The sequence below is a fragment of the Ambystoma mexicanum genome, chromosome 4p (genome assembly GCF_040938575.1).
Source record: "Ambystoma mexicanum isolate Mex_15411 chromosome 4p, UKY_AmexF1_1, whole genome shotgun sequence".
NCBI lineage: Eukaryota > Metazoa > Chordata > Amphibia > Caudata > Ambystomatidae > Ambystoma > Ambystoma mexicanum.
The window spans coordinates 31255405-31281459 of NC_090927.1; the positions used below are offsets into that span (position 1 = coordinate 31255405).

Consider the following 26055-nt stretch of genomic DNA (forward strand, 5'->3'; position numbering starts at 1 on the left):
TAATATGTAACTCAAAGAGAGGCTGGACGATGTGACTGGGACTGTGGAAAGTGCATATAAACCCATGACTTTGTCATAACCATCACTCTCCCCCTCAGGTTTGCTGGTACACACTGCGAAGCGCTGAGAACCACATAGCTATCTGACCAATAAAACTGTGCATGTACTTCTTAACTCGTGACTGGTGTATTTCATCTTTGGTGGTACTAAGCCTCGATATTTCTTTTAATCCCACACCACAACACAATGTCCTATGCAATGGCGTATGGGTAACTTCACCAAGCTAAAATTTACACAAGAGAGACAATTTGTGCACACACAGACATCATCGCGTTACTTAGACCCCACACCCAAATGCCACAATTCCCCACAGCTGTCTTCCCACCTCCCAGGAGTGGCGTATGCACTTTAACTCTTATGTGATTAATCTGCACCCGTCGCATCGCCTGATGTGCGATACGTCCATCACCAGGGAGACTTCACCAGCTAATTCACCTAAAATAGCTCCAGATAACTCTTACAGGAATACGTCATCTAATCACCGAACTAAAACATTCAACTCATAGGAAAGCCGCCCATCTACACATACATTTGTGGTCCAGACCTATCAATTTAAAAACCTGTGTTCGGCAGAAGTGCCTGTTGCCTCACGACCTGAGCGCTCACTAAACACAAAGAAAGGACATCTACCTCCGCTTCGGTCCCTACACCCGCACGCGTGCTGTAAAAAACGTCAACACCAATACTTATTAAATTTTGTTTTTACATTCCCTTCATTCTATTTACACATCCCCCACCCAAACAAAAATGGGTCGCTAGTTGTGCGGACCACTCTTACTTTAGTTCCATGTCTGCCGGTACGGCTCGGCCGCTGACTGACCTCTCTCGGCTCGTCTCGCCCTCTCTGGACTGCGTGGACAACTCGCTGAATGCAGGCAGGATCATTTTGAAATCGCTTCCGATGACCAATCTCCGGTTGCGCTGTCTGGTTATCTTGCAATACCCCCAAGGGTCCTGCAGTCCTCCGAGGTCCGACTCCTGTGGAGACTGCACCTGGCCGGTCTGACATCGCAAACGATCTCGCTGGGATCTCCAACTTGTTAGGGTAATTTCTGGGCAGGCAAGGCCGTGCTAGGGGTCTGTGGACTCCCAGCACATGGAAGGCCCTAACTCCTTCCATTGTCCCAAAGAAGTTAAGGTCTACACAAAGAGCAGTTACTGTGGTTTATTGGAGCAACCACACAGGGGTCATATGCACGTTGCAATCCAGGCACATCTCGCCGCATTCTGGCTTGCAGGCCAGTTTTGTAGACTTGTGATGTCATAATCTTTGTCACTCGGAAGGCTCCCTCCCCAAACCTATCAGGGTTCAGGACTGGCTCCTGAGTAATAGTTTCAGTACAGAAACCTATATAGATCAATATTAGTGGATGCTGCTGGGTCAGGTGGTATGCTTGGATCAGCCCTGAAAGATGGTACTTGTGAATTGTTAAATTGGGTAAGCCCTGTGATTGGTTGCAATCTCCCGCCATCTGCCCCCCAGAGCCTGGTGTCCTGATTGGTCAGGCGGCGGGACCCCAAGCTTGGGACAAACACCATTCCCAGCCCGCTAGACACCTGTTCTTGTTACATGTATACTATGTGTCAGCGAGATGCAACTATGTGTCTGCGGCTATACAATAGTGTGTAGTAGGCTAATGCCATGTGAGCGTTCTATTCTCATCGTACAAGGTAACTGGAGAGCAGCGAAATATGTTGCCAAACCCCGCTGTCTTAGCTGTGGGTCATCTGCTCATTCCCAGCCTCTGAGCCTTGGCTTGATACCAGATCGACCGAGTCACGTGGTTGGAGACCATCTTTTCAGGCTCAATTGCTTCAAATTAGCTTGTGTTTTGCAGGGAATATTGTTTGGTGCAGCCACTGTCACCTTGGCTCTGTGTGTCTGGAACATTACTCCCAACATCGTGGGCTTGGCTGCCATCACTCTTGCCGTGGCTATTCTGCTTGCACAGCATCTGATAGCTTGAGGTTTCTGTGAGACGATCACCGCCTACTGTATTTTCCTAAGGCCGGCATGGCCCATTAGCATATTTTCTCCATAGTGTCCATAGGTTAATGTGGGTCATGTCCCTCGAGTGCTACTGGTCATCCATATGGTTAGTTGCATGTGAGCATCTGCAAGGAAGTACACAAGCATTTCTTGCTTGTTGCATTTCTGCTTAGCTGTAGCGAGACTCAGTGGCAAAATAATAAACATGCAGACAGCATGTGTATGTCACAGTTCTCTAACTCATAGAGCTATATTTGTGTGTTCTTCATGTATATTGGTGTGTCAGTGTCCTGAATGTGTGTATTGCATGTGTGCTTCCTGTCTAACGTAGCTATGTCGCCATGATGTTTCTAACGACTGGAGGCATGGCTTCTTGTTGTTGTTAGACAATTCTATCCAAGTAATCGCCTCCAGCTCAGTCAGGTCTCCACTCGTCCATTCTGGGCAGGGTTCGTACTACCGCAGGGTTGTAGGGTCGGTTGGCAGGATATTTGCCGTTGTGGTTATCCATGATAGGCGCAGTGGGGATTGGTGTAAGTTCATGTGGTAGGCGGCATACTGTTGGTGGTTCTTTTTCCAGTGTGGCGGGGGCTTTTCTGGTGGGAAGGCAGTTTCTGATTTTCCCTTTTCACCATCAATTTCTTGTGTGTATTCATTTTCTTTATTGACCAGCAAGCTAGCAGACAAGTGGGGATAAATGCCATCATTTTCTTCTGTGTATTTATTGAAGATAGAATCGAGTTTCTGCGAGCAAATGAGAGATGTGCATCAGAAGCAGTGAAGGAATGGCTGCAGGGGAGAACAGTCCTTGCCACAAAGCATGTATTACCTGCAGAACATTCAGGGTCACAGGAAAAGGTACCATTTACAGCTATAGGGGAACATCTACCAGTTCTGAAAGAAAAGGCACAGGCAGGGTAGAGAAGGTTGGGCTGCAATGGCTGGTCATCCAGTGGGATGAGGGGGTGCATCTTACAGGGGCCGACGAATGGGCTCTGTAAGAGAAGGATTCTGATTTCTTCTCTGAGTTGCCTGAGGGTGAGGGCACTTTGATATTGATTAGTCTGAGGTTCCAAACCCATGTGTTCTCGATCAAAATACCTATTTACCAGTTCTTTTTTGTTTGCCTTTCTGCTGCTCTACTCTGACCAAGTCCTATATTCTGGTGATGCGCGGACTCGTATAGATGGTGACTTTGCCTGTCAGGTAGGAGGGTTCATCAATGGTCACAGCTTTGTTTATGATGCAGGTGGATGACTTTGATGTTCTTGTTGCATTAGAGAGTGAAGTTTGATGAGTGTGTTCAATATGTGTCCTGTTTGTGGAGTCCTTTATGGAGGTGTCAGCAATATGATGGAGAAGATGCTAGGATGGTGGTGGGCTGTCTGTCAGCTGGGATTTGCTGCTGTTGCATTGCAATAAAACCAGAGGAAAATTGACTGATTTTACTCACGAGAGGAAGCCAGCTTCTTGCTGTTTGACTTTTCTTCCTTATGGATGTTTTGAATGACTTTGTCATAGGGTGTCATTGGTAGGGATGTCTTGGGGAGGAGCAGGGATTTTGTCTTGTTGGAATTGAGCTTCAGGTAACCGCTGGAGATCCTGTTCTGTATCAGGATGAGACAGGTCTAGAGTTGGTGGATGTCTCCAGTGGATGATGTTCTCAGAAGCAATAAGCGCTGGAGATCCGGATCTGTATCAGGGCGAGACAGGTCTAGAGTTGGTGGATGTCTTCAGTAGATGATATTCTCAGATACAATAAGCGCTCGAGATCCTGATCTGTATGAGGATGAGACAGGTCTAGAGTTGGTGGATGTCTTCAGTGGTTGATATTCTCAGTTACAATAAGCGCTGGAAATCCTCATCTGTATCAGGGCGAGACAGGTCTAGAGTTGGTGGATGTCGCCAGTGGATGATATTCTCTGGTAAAATAAGCGTTGGAGATCCTGATCCGTATCAGGGCGAGACAGGTCTAGAGTTGGTGGATGTCTTCAGTAGATGATATTCTCAGATACAATAAGCGCTGGAAATCCTCATCTGTATCAGGGCGAGACAGGTCTAGAGTTGGTGGATGTCACCAGTGGATGGTATTCTCAGGTACAATAAGAGCTGGAGATCCTGATCTGTATCAGGGAGAGACAGGTCTAGAGTTTGTGGATGTCGTCAGTAGATGATATTCTCAGATACAATAAGCACTGGAAATCCTGATCTGTATCAGGGCGAGACAGGTCTAGAGTTGGCGGATGTCTTCAGTAGATTATATTCTCAGGTACAATAAGCGCTGGATATCCTAAACTGTATCAGGGCAAGACAGGTCTAGAGTTGGTGGATGTCTTCCATTGGATGGTATTCTCAAGTATAATAAGCACTGGACACCTTGATCTGTATGAGGGCGAAACAGGTCTAGAGTTGGTGGATGTCTTCAGTGGATGATATTCTCAGATACAATAAGCGCTGGAGATCCTGATCTGTATCAGGACGAGACAGGTCTAGAGTTGGTGGATGTCTTCAGTGGATGATATTCTCAGATATAAAAAGCTCTTGAGATCCTGTTCTGTATCAGGATGAGACAGGTCTAGAGTTGGTGGATGTCTTCAGTGGATGATATTCTCAGATAAAATAAGGGCTGGAGATCCTGATCTGTATCAGGACGAGACAGATCTAGAGTTGGTGGATGTCTTCAATGGATGATATTCTCAGATACAATAATCTCTTGAGATCATGTTCTGTATCAGGACGAGACATGTCTAGAGTTGTTGGATGTCTTCAGTGGATGATATTCTCAGATTCAATAAGCGCTGGATATCCTGACCTGTATCATGGCAAGACAGGTCTAGAGTTGGTGGATGTCTTCCATTGGATGGTATTCTCAGGTACAATAAGTGCTGGACACCCTGATCTGTATCAGGGCGAGACAGGTCTAGAGTCGGTGGATGTCTTCAGTTGATGATATTCTCAGGTACAATGAGCTCTTGAGATCCTGTTCTGTATCAGGATGAGACAGGTCTAGAGTTGGTGGATGTCTTCAATGGATGACATTCTCAGATACAATAAGCGCTCGAGATTCGAATACGAAACACTTGTGTACGAGCGCGATGGAAATAAAAAAAATAAAATATCAATCAATCTGTATCAGGACAAGACAGGTCTAGACAGGTCTAGAGTTGGTGGATGTCTTCCATTGGATGGTATTCTCAGGTACAATAAGCGCTGGACACCCTGATCTGTATCAGGGCGAGACAGGTCTAGAGTTGGTGGATGTCTTCCATTGGATGGTATTCTCAGGTACAATAAGCGCTGGAAATCCTCATCTGTATCAGGGCGAGACAGGTCTAGAGTTGGTGGATGTCACCAGTGGATGGTATTCTCAGGTACAATAAGCGCTGGACACCCTGATCTGTATCAGGGCGAGACAGGTCTAGAGTTGGTGGATGTCTTCCATTGGATGGTATTCTCAGGTACAATAAGCGCTGGACACCCTGATCTGTATCAGGGCGAGACAGGTCTAGAGTTGGTGGATGTCTTCCATTGGATGGTATTCTCAGGTACAATAAGCGCTGGACACCCTGATCTGTATCAGGGCGAGACAGGTCTAGAGTTGGTGGATGTCTTCCATTGGATGGTATTCTCAGGTACAATAAGCGCTGGACACCCTGATCTGTATCAGGGCGAGACAGGTCTAGAGTTGGTGGATGTCTTCCATTGGATGGTATTCTCAGGTACAATAAGCGCTGGACACCCTGATCTGTATCAGGGCGAGACAGGTCTAGAGTTGGTGGATGTCTTCCATTGGATGGTATTCTCAGGTACAATAAGCGCTGAAAGTAGATTAGTGGGGAAGGGAAAGTAGTAGAGTTGAGAGGGGAGATTAGAAGAGTAGAGAGGGGAAAGTAGATTAGTGGGGAAGGGAGAGTAGTAGAGAGGGAAAGTCAATTATTTGCCGAGGGAGAACATTAGAGTGGAGAGAGGATATTAGTAGAGTAGAGAGGGCAGTGTAGATCAGTGGGTAGGAGAGAGTAGTAGAGTTGAGAGGGGATATTGGTAGAGTAGAGAGGGGAAAGTTGATTAGTGGCGAGGGGAGAGCAGAAAACTGGAGAAGGGAGATTAGTAGAGTAGAGCGCAGAAAGTAGATTAGTGGGCAGGGGAGAGTAGTAGAGCTGAGATTAGCAGAGTAGAGAGGAGAAAGAAGATTTGTGGGGAGGGGTAAGCAGTAGAGTGGAGAGGGGACAATAATAGAGTAGAAATGGGAAAGTAGATTAGTGGGGAGGGGAGAGCAATAGAGTAGAGAGAGGGGATTACTAGAACCGAGAGGGCAAAGTACATTAGTGGGGACTGGAAAGTAGTAGAGTTCAGCAATGAAAGTAGATTAGTGGGGAGGGGAGAGCAGTAGAGTGGAAAGTGGAGGTTAGTAGAGTAGAGGGGGGATTAGTAGAGTAGCGAGGGGAAATAGATTAGTGGGAAGGGAGAGCAGTAGAGTTGAGAGGGGATATTGGTAGAGTAGAGAGGGGAAAGTTGATTAGTGGCGAGGGGAGAGCAGAAAACTGGAGAAGGGAGATTAGTAGAGTAGAGCGCAGAAAGTAGATTAGTGGGCAGGGGAGAGTAGTAGAGCTGAGATTAGCAGAGTAGAGAGGGGAAAGAAGATTTGTGGGGAGGGGTAAGCAGTAGAGTGGAGAGGGGAGAATAATAGAGTAGAAATGGGAAAGTAGATTAGTGGGGAGGGGAGAGCAATAGAGTAGAGAGAGGGGATTACTAGAACCGAGAGGGCATTACTGGGGACTGGAAAGTAGTAGAGTTCAGCAATGAAAGTAGATTAGTGGGGAGCAGTAGAGTGGAGAGGGGAGAATAATAGAGTAGAAATGGGAAAGTAGATTAGTGGGGAGGGGAGAGCAGTAGAGTGGAGAGTGGAGGTTAGTAGAGTAGAGGGGGGATTAGTAGAGTAGCGAGGGGAAATAGATTAGTGGGAAGGGAGAGCAGTAGAGTAGAGAGGGGAGATTAGTAGAGTCTAGAGGGGGGATTAGTAGAGTAGAGGGGAAAGTAGATTATTGAGGAGGGGAGAGCCGTGGGGTGCAGAGGGGTAATTATTAGAGTAGAGAGGTGCAATTATATTAATGGGGAGGGGAGTGAACAAGAGTTGAGAGGGGAGATTATAAGAGTAGAGAGGTGAAAGTAGATTAGTGGGGAGGGGAGCGTAATAGAGTTGAGAGGGGAGATAAGTAGTGAGGGGACATTAGATTAGTGGGGAGGGGAGGGGGAGAATAGTTAAGTAGAAAGGGCTGAGTAGAGGAGAGTAGCAAAATGGAAAGGAGAGAGTAGTAGAGTGGAGAGGCAAACATAGTGAGCAGTTAAGGGAGAAAGAGTAATAGTGTGAAGAGGGGAAAGTAATACTGGAAAGCAGGAGCAGAGGACAGGAGGAGTAAGAAAGAGATCATCGGAGCAACAGAGGGGTAGAATGAGAGAGGGAAGGATACAGGAGAGTGGGAAAAAGAGAAGGGGGAGAGTAAAAGGCAGGAATAGGAAGGATAGAACACCAGGGTGAGGACTATAAGAGAGTGCAATTAAAGAACCAAGTGGGATCTGCGTGATTGGGAGGCACCTCTTGTCAGGAAAGGAAGAAGGCGATGGATATGGCAGGGGAAATGTGCACAAAATACACAGTAAACAACCTTGAATATAACAACGTGCATTCAATACCCAAGACTCGTGTATACCACTATAAGAAAAGGAATGTAGGGTAAGCACTTAGAACCTCCTTATGACTGAAAGGAAAGTCGGCAAACTCCTTACCCACTATGCTATTACAGATACTGACAGCGCTAAGCCCACGTAGAGGGCAAGCAGGGACAGAATCTGTAAGCTGACACTCTAGACGGTACTGGATAAGGAATTTGGAAACAGTACTCACAAGGACCGGAATGACCACATGAATGCCAGTACTCACGAAGACCGGAAAGACCACTTGGATGTCCGTATTCACGAGGACCGGAAAGACCACTCAGAAGTCAGTACTAACCCACAACCCTGTAAATCAAACAAGAACCCAGAAGGCAGTAAAGGCAAAGAGTGAGGATGACTAAATACCTAAACCCAAGTCAAGAGGCAAGAAGGAATAGTACAGTGTGGAAAACAAAAGATAATCACACAGGGGCTAGTTACAACAGCTTCCCATACCTAATAATAAAATAGGAAATAAATGTAAAAGTGTAAAGGAAAACATGGCATGGATCCCAATAGAAGGCAAGGATCAGGAGCAGTGAAAACGATTTCAAAAGGGAAACTTTCCCACCCATCCAAGGTGAAAAGGCAGGAAACTAAACCTGTAAAGGAAAGATTAATGCAACAAGTCTTTCAGTAGCAAAGGGCAATTTCTAGGAAACAGTGAACACAGGCAATTGGGCTACAGCAAAAGGAAAGCTCAGAGAAAGGCTGCCTGCAGACAGAGAAAGGGAGAAAGGGATTTCCAAAAGGCAGAAATCAATTAGGCATACAAATACGAATTCCAGGACAAGGAACAAGAAACACTAACTAGAACTGGGCACAAAAACTAGGAACCAGGAACAAGGGACCAGTCACGACAGGAACGCTGCAACAATGACCAGCGCTGGACTGAAGCAGACTGAGGCTTTTAAAGCTGCTTAACGAGCACACCCCTCAGGCGTGTCGCCTGCTGCACCTGCAGCCACAGGTGTTGCCTATCCTCCACCCAGCCTTGTCCTGCAAGGGAGGAGGTGAGGCAGTGAGCCAGGCATTCTGGGAAGCATAGTCATTTGATTATAGTAGCAGTAGCATGCTGGCTGCCAAAAACCTGGAATGGATCCGGAAGGGAAGTAATTTGGGAAATAAGGTTTTAGCGCTCCCAATTCATCAGGACACTGTAGCATAAGGTTCGGAGGAAATGTCCAGTAGGGAAGAAACCCCAAAACATGCCCCCAAGTGGCGGGAACGGGAGCGAAGGGAGCGAGCCGTGACACTATACCCCCTTCCACAGCCGACTCCAGGCGGCCGTTACTCGCACAAAACATCTTCTTTCCATGACAGGAGCGCTTTGTCTTCAGAAGTGGCACTGACGGAAACGATGACCCACGGGCAGAAGCAGAAGGGCTGGAATGAATAGAAGCAGGCCGCAGTCTATAAGAGCCATAGGTGGGTTTTCGGTGAGGAAGAGACTCATGGGTCGAAGAAAGGCATGAAGGACTTGCAGGACCCGAAGCAGAGTTGGAAGGTCCAGGAAGCTTAGTCACTGGAAGAGGATATGCATACATCCTTGAGGAGAGAGGCAGGCTGGTGCTACATGCCTTAGACAATGGTAGAAGTTCTGTTAGCCTCACTGCCGAGAGTGGACACACAGGAGGTGAGGAAACAGTAGGTTTCAGGAAATGTTTATGTTCGGAAGAGGAAGGTGGCGGCTGAGGTAGAGGTTCGGATACTCTGTCATCCATCTGGGTAAAGGTTTGTGGTTGAAAGTGACAAAGATTTGCCTGCATAAGTTCCTTGCCTTGGAGGTCTGGAGATCCAATGGGTTGTACGAGGCTGGCACTCCCATTGACAGTCATGTAGCCAGTCAAGTAGCCACCTTGTTGCACGTGGGATACAACCGCAGGAACGTTTGGCATACTGATAGGAGTGTTAGACACAGTACTCGGAACATCAGGCATACTAGCAGCGGGAGCAAAAACAGGCACATCTTGAACTGCAGCAGACATTCCCCTCCTTTGGCTACTAGTACCCAACTGGCGCTGCAGCCGGAGGGCCGTGCCCGTCCCTTCCCTCAGACTCATGTGGGATCCGGCAACAAAAGGGTTGTCAAGCGGTTGATCCAAACCGGACTCCAAACGCGGACCATCCAGCCCGCTATCCTGGTCGGCTACTCGTTCGGTGACTGGGCCGTGGTGGATGGCATCCGTTTCTCTCTCGTAATACTCCAGGCAAGTCCAGCGGCCTCGCATGTAAGGCCCTCCCGAGTCGTGAGCCGGCTTGATGTTTCTGAGGAGAGAGCTGGCAGAAGTCTCAGGCTCAGATGTTGCATATTCGGGAGGCGCTGATGCTACAGTCAAGTAGTTGGGAGAATTGTTTTGTGTACAAGGCAGACATTCTGGTGATCCCCCTGAAGCATAAGAAGGGCAAGATGAACGTTCATCAGTAAATGGTTGGGATTCAGGAGGAATCTCTGGAGCAGAGGAATATTCAGCAGGATCTGACAGTGTAGACAGGTACACCTCCGATATTGGCAGCGAGGCTGAGCAGGACACAGGTCTCTCATGAACTGAAGCCAAACTAGCAGTAGGCTCTGGGACCGAAGACATGCACCTAGAATGTACTACCGGAGGCTCCATGGCTGAAGGATAATCTGCTGGATGAGTCACTGTAACCGAAGACAAACATGCCAAAGGAAATTCCGAGGCTGAGGGCATGCAAGCTGGAGCCGTCTTGTTAGCTGAAGACAAACTTGTCAAGGTCTTTGGCTCTGACTGCGTACATGGTGAAGGCTCTTGGGTGACTGGCAGACATAGCACTCCTTTATTGATCGAAGATACGTGTGCCAACGATGACTGCAGAGCTGTGGACAGGATTATTGAAGAGTCAATGGTAGTAGGAGGACAGTCTGAAGTCCCAGAAGTCGGCAGACACACTTGTGGTTCAGAAATGGAAAGCCCCTTTAAGGCATTTGACCCCTTGGCACCAGTAACCAAAGTCTGAGCTGTACCCCTGCCGTCCCTCTCCTTAGTGGATGACACAGAGTCTCTTCCTTTGTAGAAGTCAAAATCAACCAGAGGAATCACCATAGTAAAGTCTCTGTTAATCAGGATTTCGTCAATTGACCATTCCTCTGTCTTAGCTTCTGAAAGTGGCTGATTAACAATCAACAGTTCAGGGATCGCCTGCCGGGTTTTTGGTTCAGTAATCTGTGGAATGAGTCCATCAAAACATGAATTCTGCACTGTCTTTGACTGCTCGTAATGACCGAAATTGGCAGAAGGAAGAGCGAACACAGAGGCAGCATCGTTTTCCACATCAGCTTGAATGTCTACTTCAGTCTCAGCAGCTAGATCAAGGGCAGAACCTAAGCCTACAGTTGTGACAGATTCTGTGTATGCCACCATTGTGGATTGTGTTTGGAAATCAGAAGCATGTATGTGTTCAAGCTCAGAGTTATGACAAACTGCTACACAGGAAGCTTCAGGTAAAGGAGTGGCTTGTGAATCTTCAACTAACAGCAATTCCTGACAAACGGTAGGACAGTTGTCAGAACCTGTGCCCTGAATAAGCGCTGTGCTTGGAAAAAGACTTTCACTCCCAATAGATCTTACATATTGACAAGTATCATGATTTACAAAAGTCTCCGCACTCAGGGACTGAACAGTATTCACTTCATCAACGGATAAAGTTGGAGGTGTATTCAGAAAAGACTGTAACATCTTATTCTCCTCTTTTAAGGAAATGTATTCTTGTTTTAACTCCTCAAATTCTGTTTTTAGCATGTCCCGCATTAACTGTACATCCCTATCAGTAGGCACAGGGGAAGGCATGGTGGCATCAGGGCTGGATCCAGCACTAGCCATCTGGAAGTGCATTGATTGTATATTGTCATCTACTGCTTGCAGGTCTTGTGATCTATACTCTCTCTTACCGACGTGGTCTGTGTTTCTTTTAAGCAGACTATTGGCATCAGACCCCTTGGCATTAGTGACCACAGTAAGAATCTGTGCAGAGGAGTAAGCTGTAGACTGAGGGCAGAAAACAGAAGATATGCAAGGAACCCCTCCATTCTTCATGCTTGAATCATGAAACTGTTCAATCTGAGGTAAAGCACAACCGGAGTCATGGGGTTCAATAACAGAGGTACTTGTGTGTATAAATTCTTGCAGTGTGTTGTTTTCCACTGCTAAGGCTTGTGCGGACATAGACTCTGGATCAGAATTAAAGACAGAGCTAGGATCAGGCAATGTACGATGGGCCACCCAGTGGGAAAAATACTTTGCACGTAAATACCCATTCGTGTCAAGGAGTTCATTTAAGTCAGGAGCAGAGATTCGATTTTCACGGGTAATTGTAAGGGAAGCTTTCTGTATAGACTTGTTAGAGGCCTTGCTGCCTTTCCTTCGTAATCTGGCCATGTTCGAACGGGAACAACGGCTGGTCATTCTGTCAGGAAAGGAAGAAGGCGATGGATATGGCAGGGGAAATGTGCACAAAATACACAGTAAACAACCTTGAATATAACAACGTGCATTCAATACCCAAGACTCGTGTATACCACTATAAGAAAAGGAATGTAGGGTAAGCACTTAGAACCTCCTTATGACTGAAAGGAAAGTCGGCAAACTCCTTACCCACTATGCTATTACAGATACTGACAGCGCTAAGCCCACGTAGAGGGCAAGCAGGGACAGAATCTGTAAGCTGACACTCTAGACGGTACTGGATAAGGAATTTGGAAACATTACTCACAAGGACCGGAATGACCACATGAATGCCAGTACTCACGAAGACCGGAAAGACCACTTGGATGTCCGTATTCACGAGGACCGGAAAGACCACTCAGAAGTCAGTACTAACCCACAACCCTGTAAATCAAACAAGAACCCAGAAGGCAGTAAAGGCAAAGAGTGAGGATGACTAAATACCTAAACCCAAGTCAAGAGGCAAGAAGGAATAGTACAGTGTGGAAAACAAAAGATAATCACACAGGGGCTAGTTACAACAGCTTCCCATACCTAATAATAAAATAGGAAATAAATGTAAAAGTGTAAAGGAAAACATGGCATGGATCCCAATAGAAGGCAAGGATCAGGAGCAGTGAAAACGATTTCAAAAGGGAAACTTTCCCACCCATCCAAGGTGAAAAGGCAGGAAACTAAACCTGTAAAGGAAAGATTAATGCAACAAGTCTTTCAGTAGCAAAGGGCAATTTCTAGGAAACAGTGAACACAGGCAATTGGGCTACAGCAAAAGGAAAGCTCAGAGAAAGGCTGCCTGCAGACAGAGAAAGGGAGAAAGGGATTTCCAAAAGGCAGAAATCAATTAGGCATACAAATACGAATTCCAGGACAAGGAACAAGAAACACTAACTAGAACTGGGCACAAAAACTAGGAACCAGGAACAAGGGACCAGTCACGACAGGAACGCTGCAACAATGACCAGCGCTGGACTGAAGCAGACTGAGGCTTTTAAAGCTGCTTAACGAGCACACCCCTCAGGCGTGTCGCCTGCTGCACCTGCAGCCACAGGTGTTGCCTATCCTCCACCCAGCCTTGTCCTGCAAGGGAGGAGGTGAGGCAGTGAGCCAGGCATTCTGGGAAGCATAGTCATTTGATTATAGTAGCAGTAGCATGCTGGCTGCCAAAAACCTGGAATGGATCCGGAAGGGAAGTAATTTGGGAAATAAGGTTTTAGCGCTCCCAATTCATCAGGACACTGTAGCATAAGGTTCGGAGGAAATGTCCAGTAGGGAAGAAACCCCAAAACATGCCCCCAAGTGGCGGGAACGGGAGCGAAGGGAGCGAGCCGTGACACCTCTTCGTGTAGCATTCATATTCTGAGGACTATTTTAGGATTAATATAGATTGTTCGAGAAAGAGAGAAAGAGAGAGAGAGAGAGAGAGAGAGAGAGAGAGAGAGAGAGAGAGAGAGAGAGAGAGAGGTCATCAAGACCAACCAGTCAGTTAATAGAATCTAGGGGTTATTTATTTATAGTGACTACTCCGGGGTTCAGGTGCACCTTGACAAGGGAGGGAACCGACAAGGAGAGACCAGAGAGGGAGGGCTATCTTTGAGAGTTGCTATGTTATAGGCCTTCTGTGACACACCTAACATCCCTGTTCATTTGCACCACTATCTTAAGTGACCCGAGTGGTACATTGCCTTTTCATGTGGAAGCCAAGATGTCCAACATGGCAGTAGGAACCTTTCTCTCAGAGTGACAGCCTATTTTCTCTGCTAATTGTCAGAACCTGGAAAGAACTGTATCATCACCCTAAAAAGGTAGAGATCCCATTAAATACATTGTTTCCTGGACCCATTTTGGCCCATAATGTCTACCTAGTCAATATCCCTGCCTTCCTCCATGCCTTTGATGAATTGCACCCATGTATTGCTCATTGTCTTTCCAGATGATAGTGGGAGACTGTGATGGAAACAGAAAACCAAAGTCTGGTGACTAACTTTGTTCTTTTAGGATTTTCACTGCCCCAGAGGGTGAGTGTTGTGCTGTTTGCTGTGTTCCTTATAATTTACTTGCTCACAATCTTTGGCAATAGTCTCATCCTCACAGTCATCTATGGAGACTCCCGGCTGCACTCTCCCATGTACTTTTTAATTAGTATCCTGTACTTTTTGGATCTTTGCTTTGCCTCTACTAATATTCCTAAATGCCTGGAAGGGTTGCTCGTGAAACTAACATCATAACGTTTGCTGGATATGTTGTCCAGATGTACTTTGATCTCTCCTTGGGACAAACCCAATGCATTCTTCTGGCAGTCATGGTCTGGGAACGCTATGCCGCTGTATGCAACCCGCTGAACTATCAACGCATTATGAACAAATCTGTCTGCATCAGACTCACCATCGCCACCTGGGCTGGTGGATTCCTCATATCAATAGTGCAGGTATCTTTGACAATGACATTACCATTCTGTGGGCACCAAAGGATCAACCATGTAGCGTGCAAGATGCTTGCTGTATTATGCTTGGCGTGTATTGACATCCACTTTGTTGAGTTGGAGATGCTTGCAGTTGGGTCTTTCATTCTTATTGCTCCTCTGTTCCTCATCCTCTTCCCTTATCTTCATATCATTTCCACCATCCTGAGAATGCTGACGGGCTCTGGCAGACAGAAGGCATTCTCCACCTGCGGTTCCCACCTGACAGTGGTGACTTTCTTCTATGGGACGGCCATAGCAATGTACATGAGTCCCAGGTCCATGGATTTGAAAAAGAGTGAGAAGTTTATCTCTGTCTTCTATGGTTTATTGACACCAGCGATTAACCCTCTGATCTACACTCTAAGGAATGCAGAGGTGAAAGGGGCTGTGAAGAAACTGCTCAGCAGGAGCACAGTCTGTCACGAATCCAAGAATTAAACGTGGAAAGACAGAGGTGGGGAGGTGGACCTGTTTCCAAGGGAAAGTTCTTCTGAAATGGAATCATCTCCAGTGTGTAACTATTGCCAGGACACCCCATTGGGAAATGGGTGGTCAAGTAGAGCCTTGGTCTGGCACCTTGTCACCGACAGGAAGTGGTATCATCTTGCTGTTTCTTCTTTAGTTATCGGGTATTCATGGAGGGGAGGGAAGTGTTGGGATACAGGAATGGAAATCCTGACTGTTAGGAAAGATTTCGTAATTGTAGGTAATTTTCCTTCCATGTGGCAACCCCTAAACTTTTTGCTGTTGTTTTTCACCTTGTTCTTGACTTTGCCAGAGAAGTGCAGCCTTCTGCCGCACTCCTCTGGGCTTTCGCTCCTTTCTTACGGGGAAACTGACATGCCCTTAAGACAGTCAGTACCGGGGAACGCTGTTTCCCGTAGTTTCTTTTATCATGTTGCGGCTTTCGTGCAACATGACACAAGAGGGCACTGTAAGCTAAGTTACAGCTCTCTTGGGTCTCTAGCCTTCTACAGGCCCTAGATACTCGTTTAGGATTGTATCTGATCGGTGCAAGTGATTCAGGGACGGGAATGGTGGCAGCGATCGTTTCTTGTGTTTTGAGCTCCTTTTGGCGTTCTAAGCGCGTTTCTCGCGCTTAACCCAAAATGGTGGCCTGGCTCCCAAAATGGCCAGACCACGAGGCTCCTTTGCCCTGTCCGCTGACCGTCTTGCTCCCTTCACCTTCCCCAGGTCGAGCCGACCCGGGGCCTTCCTTATTTGGGCATGTACCTTCCCGCGAAACACGGATGCTTTCGCGGGCTTCTACATGTCTTTTGTGTGCCTCCAGGATGTGGGCTGGGATGTCTGGTCCCAATACACATCCTGGGTGCCGGAGAGTCTAGGGTGGTGTGAATGCCTGGGACCACCGTGGTCCGTGATTGGTCCACGAATGGTGTGAGTGTTGATGAGCGGATCTCCCATTGGGTCCCCTCCGTTTTGGCGCGAAGGGAACCATGGATAAGAGGGGGCTGGAAACACCACTACCATGTCGATCTCCTGAGTTCTCACGAACGAAGGAATACAGGAGCCAAGTATCCTGCAACCAAGAGGCTGGACCTAGGAATCGCTGGTGACCCGCTGAAGGACTTCTCCTCTGCACTGCTGTCGCCTTGTGAAACCCTTTTCACCTTTGATCGAACCAGAAGGCCTGTACTGGTACTTCGACCCTTGGAATAGCGGGAACAGCTATTCTCGGCATCTTCACCATCTCCTGCCAGTAAGCCTTCAGAAGCGTCTCTGGGCCATCCAGCTGACTGACCAGCTTACACAGCAGTCTTGCTCTGTAACCGCCACCAGGTTGTGCAGTATTTCGAGTCCTTGTCACTCTCACACGCTTCGTACACTTGGCGTTCCCAGGTCTGAAGTGAGTAGTGTACATTGGGCTCAGATACACACGGCCGCTCTGTTGCCCTTCTGTGGTAACAAACTGTGCGGGTTTCTTCGATTGGAACGTCTTTTTACTCAACACGACGACGAGGCGTTCCCTGCTCTTCTGAACCTGCCAGCTACTGAAACGGACGCAGAGAAGCCTGGGTCTGCTTGCATCGGGGACCAGTGAGTAGCATAGCTAGGATCTGGTCGCCCTCCTGCAGGAGCCCATTGCTTTTCCCCGCTGTGTCAAACAGCACCCTTTTTCATACTCGCGCTCTGCTTCTGCCCACTGTGGAGGCTGCGCTTGAGTCGCGGAACTTGTTCTTCTTCTTTTGTGCACTAAACTGAACTGCCTGATTTCCCTCGAAGAGCTTCTCCTTTTGCCCGTTGGCACCAGCGCGTGCAGGTACTTTTGAGCACAAGGCTCCACTCTTCGCAGGGCTCGGACTTCCATCTAGTTAGGTGCCTCTGAAGGTGAACTGGATCTAAGCATTATTTCGCACTGCCTGTCTTCCTTCCCTTTTAGGTGGACTACCCATTTCGTGCATCTAACGCTTGAGACTGTCATATTTGTATATATATTGTATTGGTATGGTATGTGTTGGTTTATTAGAGTTGTATTGTGATTTCTCCCTACGGTCATTGTTTTAAAGGCCTTGGAATAAATGTGTATATATTTTTAATATAACACCTGTTTGGAGTAGTTTGTAAGTGTCCTTGCTTTGTGTGCTCATTGCGGGCTTTCAGTCACCCTCACCCCTCTTGAGACCTAGTCTTGACCGCCGCGATCGCTACCCTGATTGGTCTGGCTTGTCCAGAGGTTACCCTGTTCCAAGTAATTAGGTTGGCCTTCTGAACTTCTGCGCCACCAGGACAGAGTTCAGAAATCCGTCTTAACACTGACCACGTACATCTATGTGTCATATGCAATTAATTCAGATGTTGAAAAATACCTGCTCTGGCACCAAGCAAGAAGCAAGAAGATAAAAGAGACTGGGTCCATTTCCATATGAAAGTGACCATGAAAAACCTGTTCCAAATTGGCTGCCTTGATTCAAAAAGGGACCTTGAAACTAATCATCACTACTGCTACTCAACAAAACATATCAGCATGTACATCCTCCCTCCCCTACCCATCTCCACTATCACTAGAGTTTGACTGGCCAAGTGCCCTGGACAGCCCCATTAAGCTATCTACCAAACCTAATCAATAATACAGTAATCCCATATCACTATACATCTCTTAAATGATACCCAACATACCCCACACATAACTTCAGAGTACAATTCCCAAACAAATTCTAAATAGAAAAACTGTTCACTGTAAACCACATGACAAAAAGTACCATCATTTCCTCCTTAGCCATCCTCATAATAAAACATGCAAAATGAACTACCTCCACTGTTTCCACCTATTTACGCATCATACGTCAATGGCTTGACCCACTATGCGCCTTTCACCTACAAACTAATTACTAAAACTGCTACTCCAAAAAACATATCCACCTGTATATCCTCCCCCCACTGCCCATCCCCACTCTGGCTAGGGGTTTCATGGCCAAGTGCCCTGGGCAGCCCCACAAATCTACCCTATCAAACCTCATCAATAATACTGTTAACACCATACCACTATGCATTTCTTCAGTAACACCTCACATCCACTCTAACCATAACTTCAGGCTACAATTCCCAAAGAAGTTCTAAAGAGAAGAAATGTTCACTTAAAACAATATGACATAAATTTGCATCGTGTCTTCATTCACATTCATAAAGGTGTTGCAAGATCATTTCTAACGCATTTTTGCTTTGATGTACCAACCAACTATTCATGCATCTGTAGTGTGTCCATGAGAATGGTAACAACAGAAAAGAGCTGGAACTCAGGGTGTAAAGACAGACACAGGTGATGACAGTTCAAGGGTGTTTATTGAACAATGAATACCGGGTGCAAAAACACCTAACATGAACCTGAATCTAAGATGGGAGCAATAAGGCTGTCCTCGTGGCGTTGTGTCAAATAAAAGGGCCTATACTAAGAAAAACTAAGAAAAGCCTATTTCCAATTCCATACAACTAATTTACAGAAAGAGTGTGGGATAGGGTATAAATAAAGAAAGAAGTGTTCTCAAATCATAAATTAGGATGTGATTGCCAGGGGTTTCAGCATGTTTTCAGCACGGGACAGGTTAGACCTTGGAGCACAGCATACGCACGAGTTTTCTCAGCACGAGACAACAGTTCCGTTCCAGCTAGCATGATACATGCTCAAGCTTTGACAGCATGAGCTGACAGTTCCGTTCTATGGTGAAGTCTCTTTGCCATAAAAAGTCTCTTGCCTTTGAGGCCTGATGAATCCAACAAATAAACATAAAACAAAAAGTTATTTTGCACAGCTCAAGTTGGGTGATGGCGTTACTCCTGGCTCCCCCTCTTCCAGCTGCCGACCCCTCACATATAGTATTCAAGCAATCAATTGTACACTTTCTTCCTCAATTAACTTTTGGTTATAGCTTTTCAACCCTGGCTCTCCTCGATTGGGCTTGGACCCACTTGACAAGGGGGACAATTCACCTCCTCTGGTCTTCCAACACCTGTTTCACTCACAAGTCTTAATGTCTTTTTAAAACATACTTCTGGCCTTGTTCCTGATTGTCGGCTTCCCTCTTCTGGGTTCACTTTCGCCAACTTCTACAAACAGTTCACTATGGACAACCCTCTACCGGGTTCACTCTTGTCAACACACTGTTCATAGGGGCTTTATGCTTCCCCCCTTCCTCGGTCAGGTTCTCTTTCGCCAACGTTTACAACAAACTGTTCATGCACTTATTTCACCAAGTGGGATTCATTTCCCTTAACTTCTCATTCATCTGTTGGTCTAAGACTTTCAATGGTGCAGAGGATTTTACAGGACCCCTGTATGACCACTTTGACCTCTTCTCGCCTTTTCCCAAGTCCTTCTGGTTATGGTAGTTTTCTATCATTGGGTAATCACGAAGAGTTTGCTGTGTTAGCACCCACGTGGTCTGTACCCCTATGTTGCTGGATTTCCACATCTTTTCCACAATAGTATAGTTTAGTCTTTCAAAGTTCGGATTAGCCGTTGGCTACTTGTCATTCAACATAGTTTTGTTTTCTTATCGATTCTCCTCTCGACTCACCGGCTGTGATGAAGTGCTTGCCTTTCTTTATCCTCTGAGTCAAGGTCAAGTCGAGACCAGTGTCCTTTCCTGGCTTGCTTATCAGTGGAGGAGGGTCTCTCATACCATAGACATCTGCTGCAACACACGCTGGGTATTGTTCGCAGTCTTGTGTTTCCATCTGCAGAGATTTCACAGGCCTTGATTGGAAAGGGCAAGGTTACTTCTCTCCTTGTCACCCTCTTGGTAGTCATCACCTTTTGCCTCCTCTTGAACTGCTGTGCTGAGTTAGCTCTTACGCCTTGCTGTCTGCCTTGCTTGTCTTGTGCTTTTTAAGTCCACCTTTTGTCCCTGTGGAAAGGTGTGTGTGATTTTGATCAATTGCCTGACTTTGCCTGACCCTTAGGTTGGGACATGTCAGGTAAACAGTTCCAAAATTAGTCTGTTGTCTTCTGTGTTGTGCGAGGGTGTGGTTTGGGGTAAGTTCAGAAGGGTGAGATTTGTAAGATGTGTGGAACAAACAGGAATTACCAGGATTATTGTTGTAAAATAAACAGGGGGGGTTTGTGCGATGAGTGAGAGGGTTTGTGGGAACTGTAGTTGTTCACCTTCAACTGGGAAGTTGGGAAATGACAATCAGAGGGACGGGATTGGTAGGGTTTATGAAGCAAACGGGAATAGCTGGGTTTGTGAGCTGAACCGAGGGGATTGTGGGAACTGTAGTATTTGGCCATGGCAGATTGGGTGTTCGGGAAGGACTCATCAGAGGAATCATCAGAGGGACGGGAAGAAGAATGACTGGGAATATCCAGATAAAAGACAGGATAACAAGAATTCTGGGAGTTCTGGTTTTTGATGGATTTACCAGATACAGATGGTTTGTTGGCCTTGGCTAAGCGAGACTGATTGGGATGAAGGCGGATAGATCAAGAGCAACCCACAAAAGCCTTCTGGACTTCATCATCCTCATCTTCTCACCCGGAACAGTATCGTGTCTCCCCTTGCTAACTTCCTGAGACCCACCCCTGGGTTACCTTAAACGGGATATCCTCCCCTGTTCATCTACCCCTCTGGTTGGGACCTGAGAGTGCCAGTTCCTCATTGGCCACCTAAATAAGGGACTCCCGGTGTCTATCTGGGAGAAAACCCTCAGGTTTCTCACAACTGCCACTTCTTGTTCCACCCAGCTCCAGTTGTCACACCTTACAAGCCTCTCTTTAAGAACTGAACACAAACTCCAGACAGCATTCAGTAAACTGCTAGTCACATAAGTGTGCCCCGTCTCAACCATCTTCCTCCTAGCACCCATTTAATCAGTTCTTCTTAGTCATCCTCATCAAATAACATGTAAAGTTAAGCAACTCATCTGTTTACGCCTACTCAACCATTGTAGGTCCAATGGCCTGACCCACTATACTGGATGACAATTTGCACTTACTTATTGTTTCTTATAGACAAATGATTTTGTATGTATTCTCTTACAAACCAATTCTAGATTTTTTATTTTGTTATATATATAAATATTCAATCTTAAAACAAATCCAATGATGTAAATCAATTCACAAAGAAATTTACAAAAACGTTTTCAAAAAAGATTTTACTGCTCACATTCCTTTCCCCATCATTGATTCACTCGCACTCACATTCCCCTTATACACAATATATCTTAATTCCATACAAAAATAACAGTATAGCATCAACCAATATGCATAGTTATTAATTGACACAGTATTTGGTTCCCTTTTCAAATTCTAGGTGACTCAGGGGGTAATTCATAGAATTCAGCGCACAAGTGGCACACGCGGCTGGCACACAGTGTGCACGTGCGACAGCCTGTGACAGCCGCGTGCGCCAAAATCCATTTCCGCGCACAGTGTATTCATGGATTTTAACATCCATTACCAGCCGTGGTGCAGAGTGGCGCAGTGACCCTGCAGCAGCGCCAGTTACGCCCCCTAACCCCTCCCCGTGCGCCATGTACAGCGCACAAATCCCGTACATGGCGCACAGGCCCCCAACCACGAAAAAACCTGTAAAACTCCCCGCGCACCCCTCCGAATACACGTACCCCGGTGCGCGGGAAGTTTCACACACGATTGGCCCTGTGCGAGCAGGGTACGTGCATTTCGGGGGTGCGCGGGAAGTTTCACACGCGATTGGCCCTGTGCGAGCAGGGTATGTGTATCACTGGGGTGCACGGGAAGTTTCACACGCGATTGGGCCTGTGCGAGCAGGGTACGTGCATTTCGGGGGTGCGCGGGAAGTTTCACACGCGATTGGCCCTGTGCGAGTGGGGTACATGTATTACTGGGGTTCGCAGGAAGCTTCACACGCAATTGGCCCTGTGCGAGCGGGATATGTGTATTACTGGAGTGCGCAGGAAATTTCACACGCGATTGGCCCTGTGGGAGCAGGGTACGTGCATTTCGGGGCTGCGTGGGAAGTTTCACACGCGATTGGCCCTGTGTGAGCGGGGTACATGTATTACTGGGGTTCGCGGGAAGTTTCACACGCGATTGGCACTGTGCGAGCAGGGTACGTGCATTTCGGGGGTGCGCGGGAAGTTTCACAAGCGATTGGCCCTGTGCGAGCGGGGTACGTGTATTACTGGGTTGTGCGGGAAGTTTCACACGCGATTGGCCCTGTGCGAGCGGGGTACATGTATAACTGGCGTTCGCGCGAAGTTTCACACGTGATTGGCCCTGTGCGAGCAGGGTACTTGTATTTCCCGGGTACGCGGGAAGTATCACACGCGATTTCGCTGTCAGAGCGCGGTACGTGTATCCAGTGGGGTGCGTGGGGAGTCCCACACGTGAACTGGCAGTGTGGGTCCTCCCAGGTGTGCCCTGTATCCCCTCCACGGCCCCTGCAGGCAACCCACACCACAGGGGACTACCCTGCACCCCTGGCCATGCCCCGCACGCAGCCCATCCACCATGGGCATGCCCCGCAGCCAGCCCACATGTCACCTTCCACTAGTGATCACAAACCCATGTCCCCCAGCACCCCCACCCCCCAGCAGTGAGCCTCAGGCCCCGACTCATGTCCCCCTGCACCCCCACCCCCCAGCAGTGAGGGGCACCTGCCAGCAGGCCTGACGCATGTCCCCCAGCACCCCCACGCCCCAGCAGTGAGCCTCAGGCCCAGACTCATGTGACCCAGCACCCCCACCCCCCAGCAGTGATGGGCACCTGCCAGCAGGCCCCGACTCATGTCCTCCAGCACCCCCACCCCCCAGCAGTGATGGGCACCTGCCAGCAGGCCCCAACTCATGTCCCCCAGCACCTCCACCCCCAGCAGTGAACCTCAGGGCCAGACTCATGTCCCCAAGCACCCCCACCCCCCCACCAGTGAGGGGCACCTGCAGCAGGCCCCAGCTCATGTTCCCCAGCACCCCCACCCACCAGCAATGAGCCTCAGGCCCCGACTCATGTCCCCCAGCACCCCCACCCCCCAGCAGTGAGAGGCACCTGCCAGCAGGCCCCATCTCATGTCCCCCAGCACCCCCACCCCCCAGCAGTGAGCCTCAGGCCCCGACTCATGTCTCCCATCACCCCCAACCCCAGCAGTGATGGGTACCTGCCAGCAGGCCCCGACTCATGTCCCCCAGCACCCCCATCCCCAGCAGTGATGGGCACCTGCCAGCAGGCCCCGACTCATGTCCCCCAGCACCCCCATCCCCCAGCAGTGAGCCTCAGGCCCAGACTCATGTCCCAACAAACAACATATCCTAACAAAACAGACCCATGTCCCTAAAGCCAACCCTAATCCCCCTTGTCTCCCAATCAAAGCATGAAATGTTACGCTCACCTGGCTCCCACAGAGGTGTCATTGGAACTGGACAGCTGCGGTCTCCACAAATGTGACGCGTAGGGCAGAGATGATGGGCTGGACTGGCCCACCTAGCTTTGTTTGCTTGGCCCGTAGGAATATTCTTCTGATGGTTTGAAAAGATGAGCTCTCCATCCTGCATTGAGCGCAGGGGCGCGTTGATAACCAGTTGCTTCACTGGCTCGAAGGAATTGGTGAGTTCCAGAACAATATTGACTCTGAGATTCCCGGCAAGACGTCGTAAGTATAAAGTTCATAAGAGTTCAAATGCCTGACTTTCACTCTTGTCCGATTCCTTGCAGATTGCAGCTTGAACCTAATGAAGAATTCCTCGTGGCAACCGGTAGTATTCTGGTAAGGATTCGTATTTTCCAACACAGTTCGATAAAATAATGTCAATATGTAACCTGTTGCTTTCTCCCTTATTCAGGCGCTGAGAGAAAGTATGAAGTCTCGGGGAATAATACCTCAGGCGGTAAAATCAGGTAAGTCTATTGTGGTGAGGAGGGTTTCCCTTGTTAGTCCCTTTGTTTCACCTTGCTGTCCTTTCGTTTCCCCTTAGGGGCCGGGGTTCGGCGAAGATGCAGTGGAAGCTGCGCTGACCCGTGAAGAGGAATAGTACCCCCAGTGGTAAAATCAGGTAAGTCTATGGGGGGGTAACTAATATTCCTCTGTGTATTCCCTTGGCTCACCTTGCTGTTCTCGTCTTCTCCTTAGGTGCCGGAGTGCGGCTGAACATGCAGGAGGATGCGGTGGAATGTGTAGATGCTGCGAAGGCCGGTGAGTTCAGCGCGGCGCTGCAGCAGGCGAGGCGACGCGCCTAAATAGCTTCTTTCTTCCAGCTCGAAGGCGTGATGGATCGGGAATTCAGGTAAGGATCAAAGGTATTGCTCTTGTTTTAACCTTTTCTCCTTCTTTCTCCCTTTTTCTATGAGCTCCAAACTCGAGGCGGGAGTGGCAGAAGGCTGGATGCAGATTGCAGGCACGGTGAGCGTTATGCTGCTGGATGCAGAATAACGTGAAGCGTGTGCTGCTCTTCGGGCGTGGTTTAAATAGCCTCCAAAGTAGTCCCAGGTAAGTATTCCTCCCCAGCCCCGCCCTAGTAAAAAATAGTCCCTAAGTAAAGTAGTCCCTTCCAAGCCTCTTTTGGCTTGGAGCTCTTGCAGCACGGTCTGCATCAGGTAAGTTTGCAGCACAGTCTGCATCAGGTAAGTTTTAATCTATGAGCCTGGCGCCATAGGCGCCAGGACTGACTCTCCATATGAGCCTGGCGCCATAGGCGCCAGGACTGGACCCAAATAGCCCCTAGCAGGGGTTGTTGGGCTTGCTTGGGATAACTTGATGCCTGCTTCCGGGGTTGCTGGACTTGGTCTGAGTCCCCGGGGGTAGGCATCATGACATCACTCCCCCCCCAAGTCCCCTCCCAAAGTCGCTCTTCCCTGTGGTTTCGGTTTGTCTGGGAAATTTCAGTGGAATTTTTTCACCAATCGGGGTGCATGAACATGGTTACTAGGTTCCCATGACCTTTCCTGTGGTCCGTAACCTTTCCAGTCGATTAAATAAAAGAGTTTTGACTTTATCAGCTTGGAGTCCAGGATGTTCTTAACTTCAAATTCGGGTTCTCCGTCTACAAGGATAGGGTCTGGTGGCTTGGTTAGTCATGTCCCTGGTTGCACTGGCTTCAAAAGTGACACATGAAAGACGGGGTGAATTTGCATATTAGCAGGTAAGTCCAACTTGACAGCCACCGTGTTGATAATGGCCTTAATAGAGTAAGGTCCCAAATATCTGGGGTTAAAGGTCCGTGTTCCCTTTAGAGGTATATGTTTTGTGGCTAACCATACTTGGTCCCCTATCTGGTATTGTGGAGTATCACTTCTATGCCGATCAGCATCTTTCTTGTATTTTTCTTTCGTCTGTTTTAAATGTGCAGTTGCTTCCTTAAAGGCTTGTGTAATCGTAGTGTGCAGATGGTCCACTGCGGGCATTTCTAAGTCTTGGGGTGAGTCAAGGTCTGAGGTTCGAGGATGGTGCCCATATAAGGTAAAAAAGGGGCTTTGTCCAGTTCCAGAGTGTACTGAATTATTGTATGCATATTCGGTGATCCAAAGAATGTCCTTCCAATTACTCTCAGTCTGATGTAACATACAACGCAGGTATTGTTCAAGAGTCTGGTTGGTGCTCTCCGTTTGACCATCGGTCTGGGGGTGGTGACTGGTCGATAACCTCACATCGATTTGCGCCAATTGACAGCATTTTTTCCAAAAATGTGAAATGAATTGACGGCCCCGGTCAGAGACCAATATGGACGGAAATCTGTGTATGCAAACAATGTTTTCGAGGAACTCCTTGGCCAGGATTGAAGCTGAAGGTAATCCCTTTAAAGGAATAAAGTGGGCCATCTTGGAAAAAAGATCCACAATAACTAGAATGGTGTTAAATCCATTGTAATAAAGTCTAACGATAAGGTGTGCCATGGTGTAGGCGGAATGTCTAAAGGTTTTAAGAGTCCAGCTGGTTTTT

General features: G+C 47.8%; 1 pseudogene; it reads left to right on the forward strand.

The window, feature by feature from the left end:
* The first annotated feature begins 14177 nt into the window (after positions 1–14177).
* LOC138452705 (olfactory receptor 2D3-like) lies at positions 14178–15127 on the forward strand (annotated as a pseudogene).
* The last annotated feature ends 10928 nt before the right edge of the window (positions 15128–26055 follow it).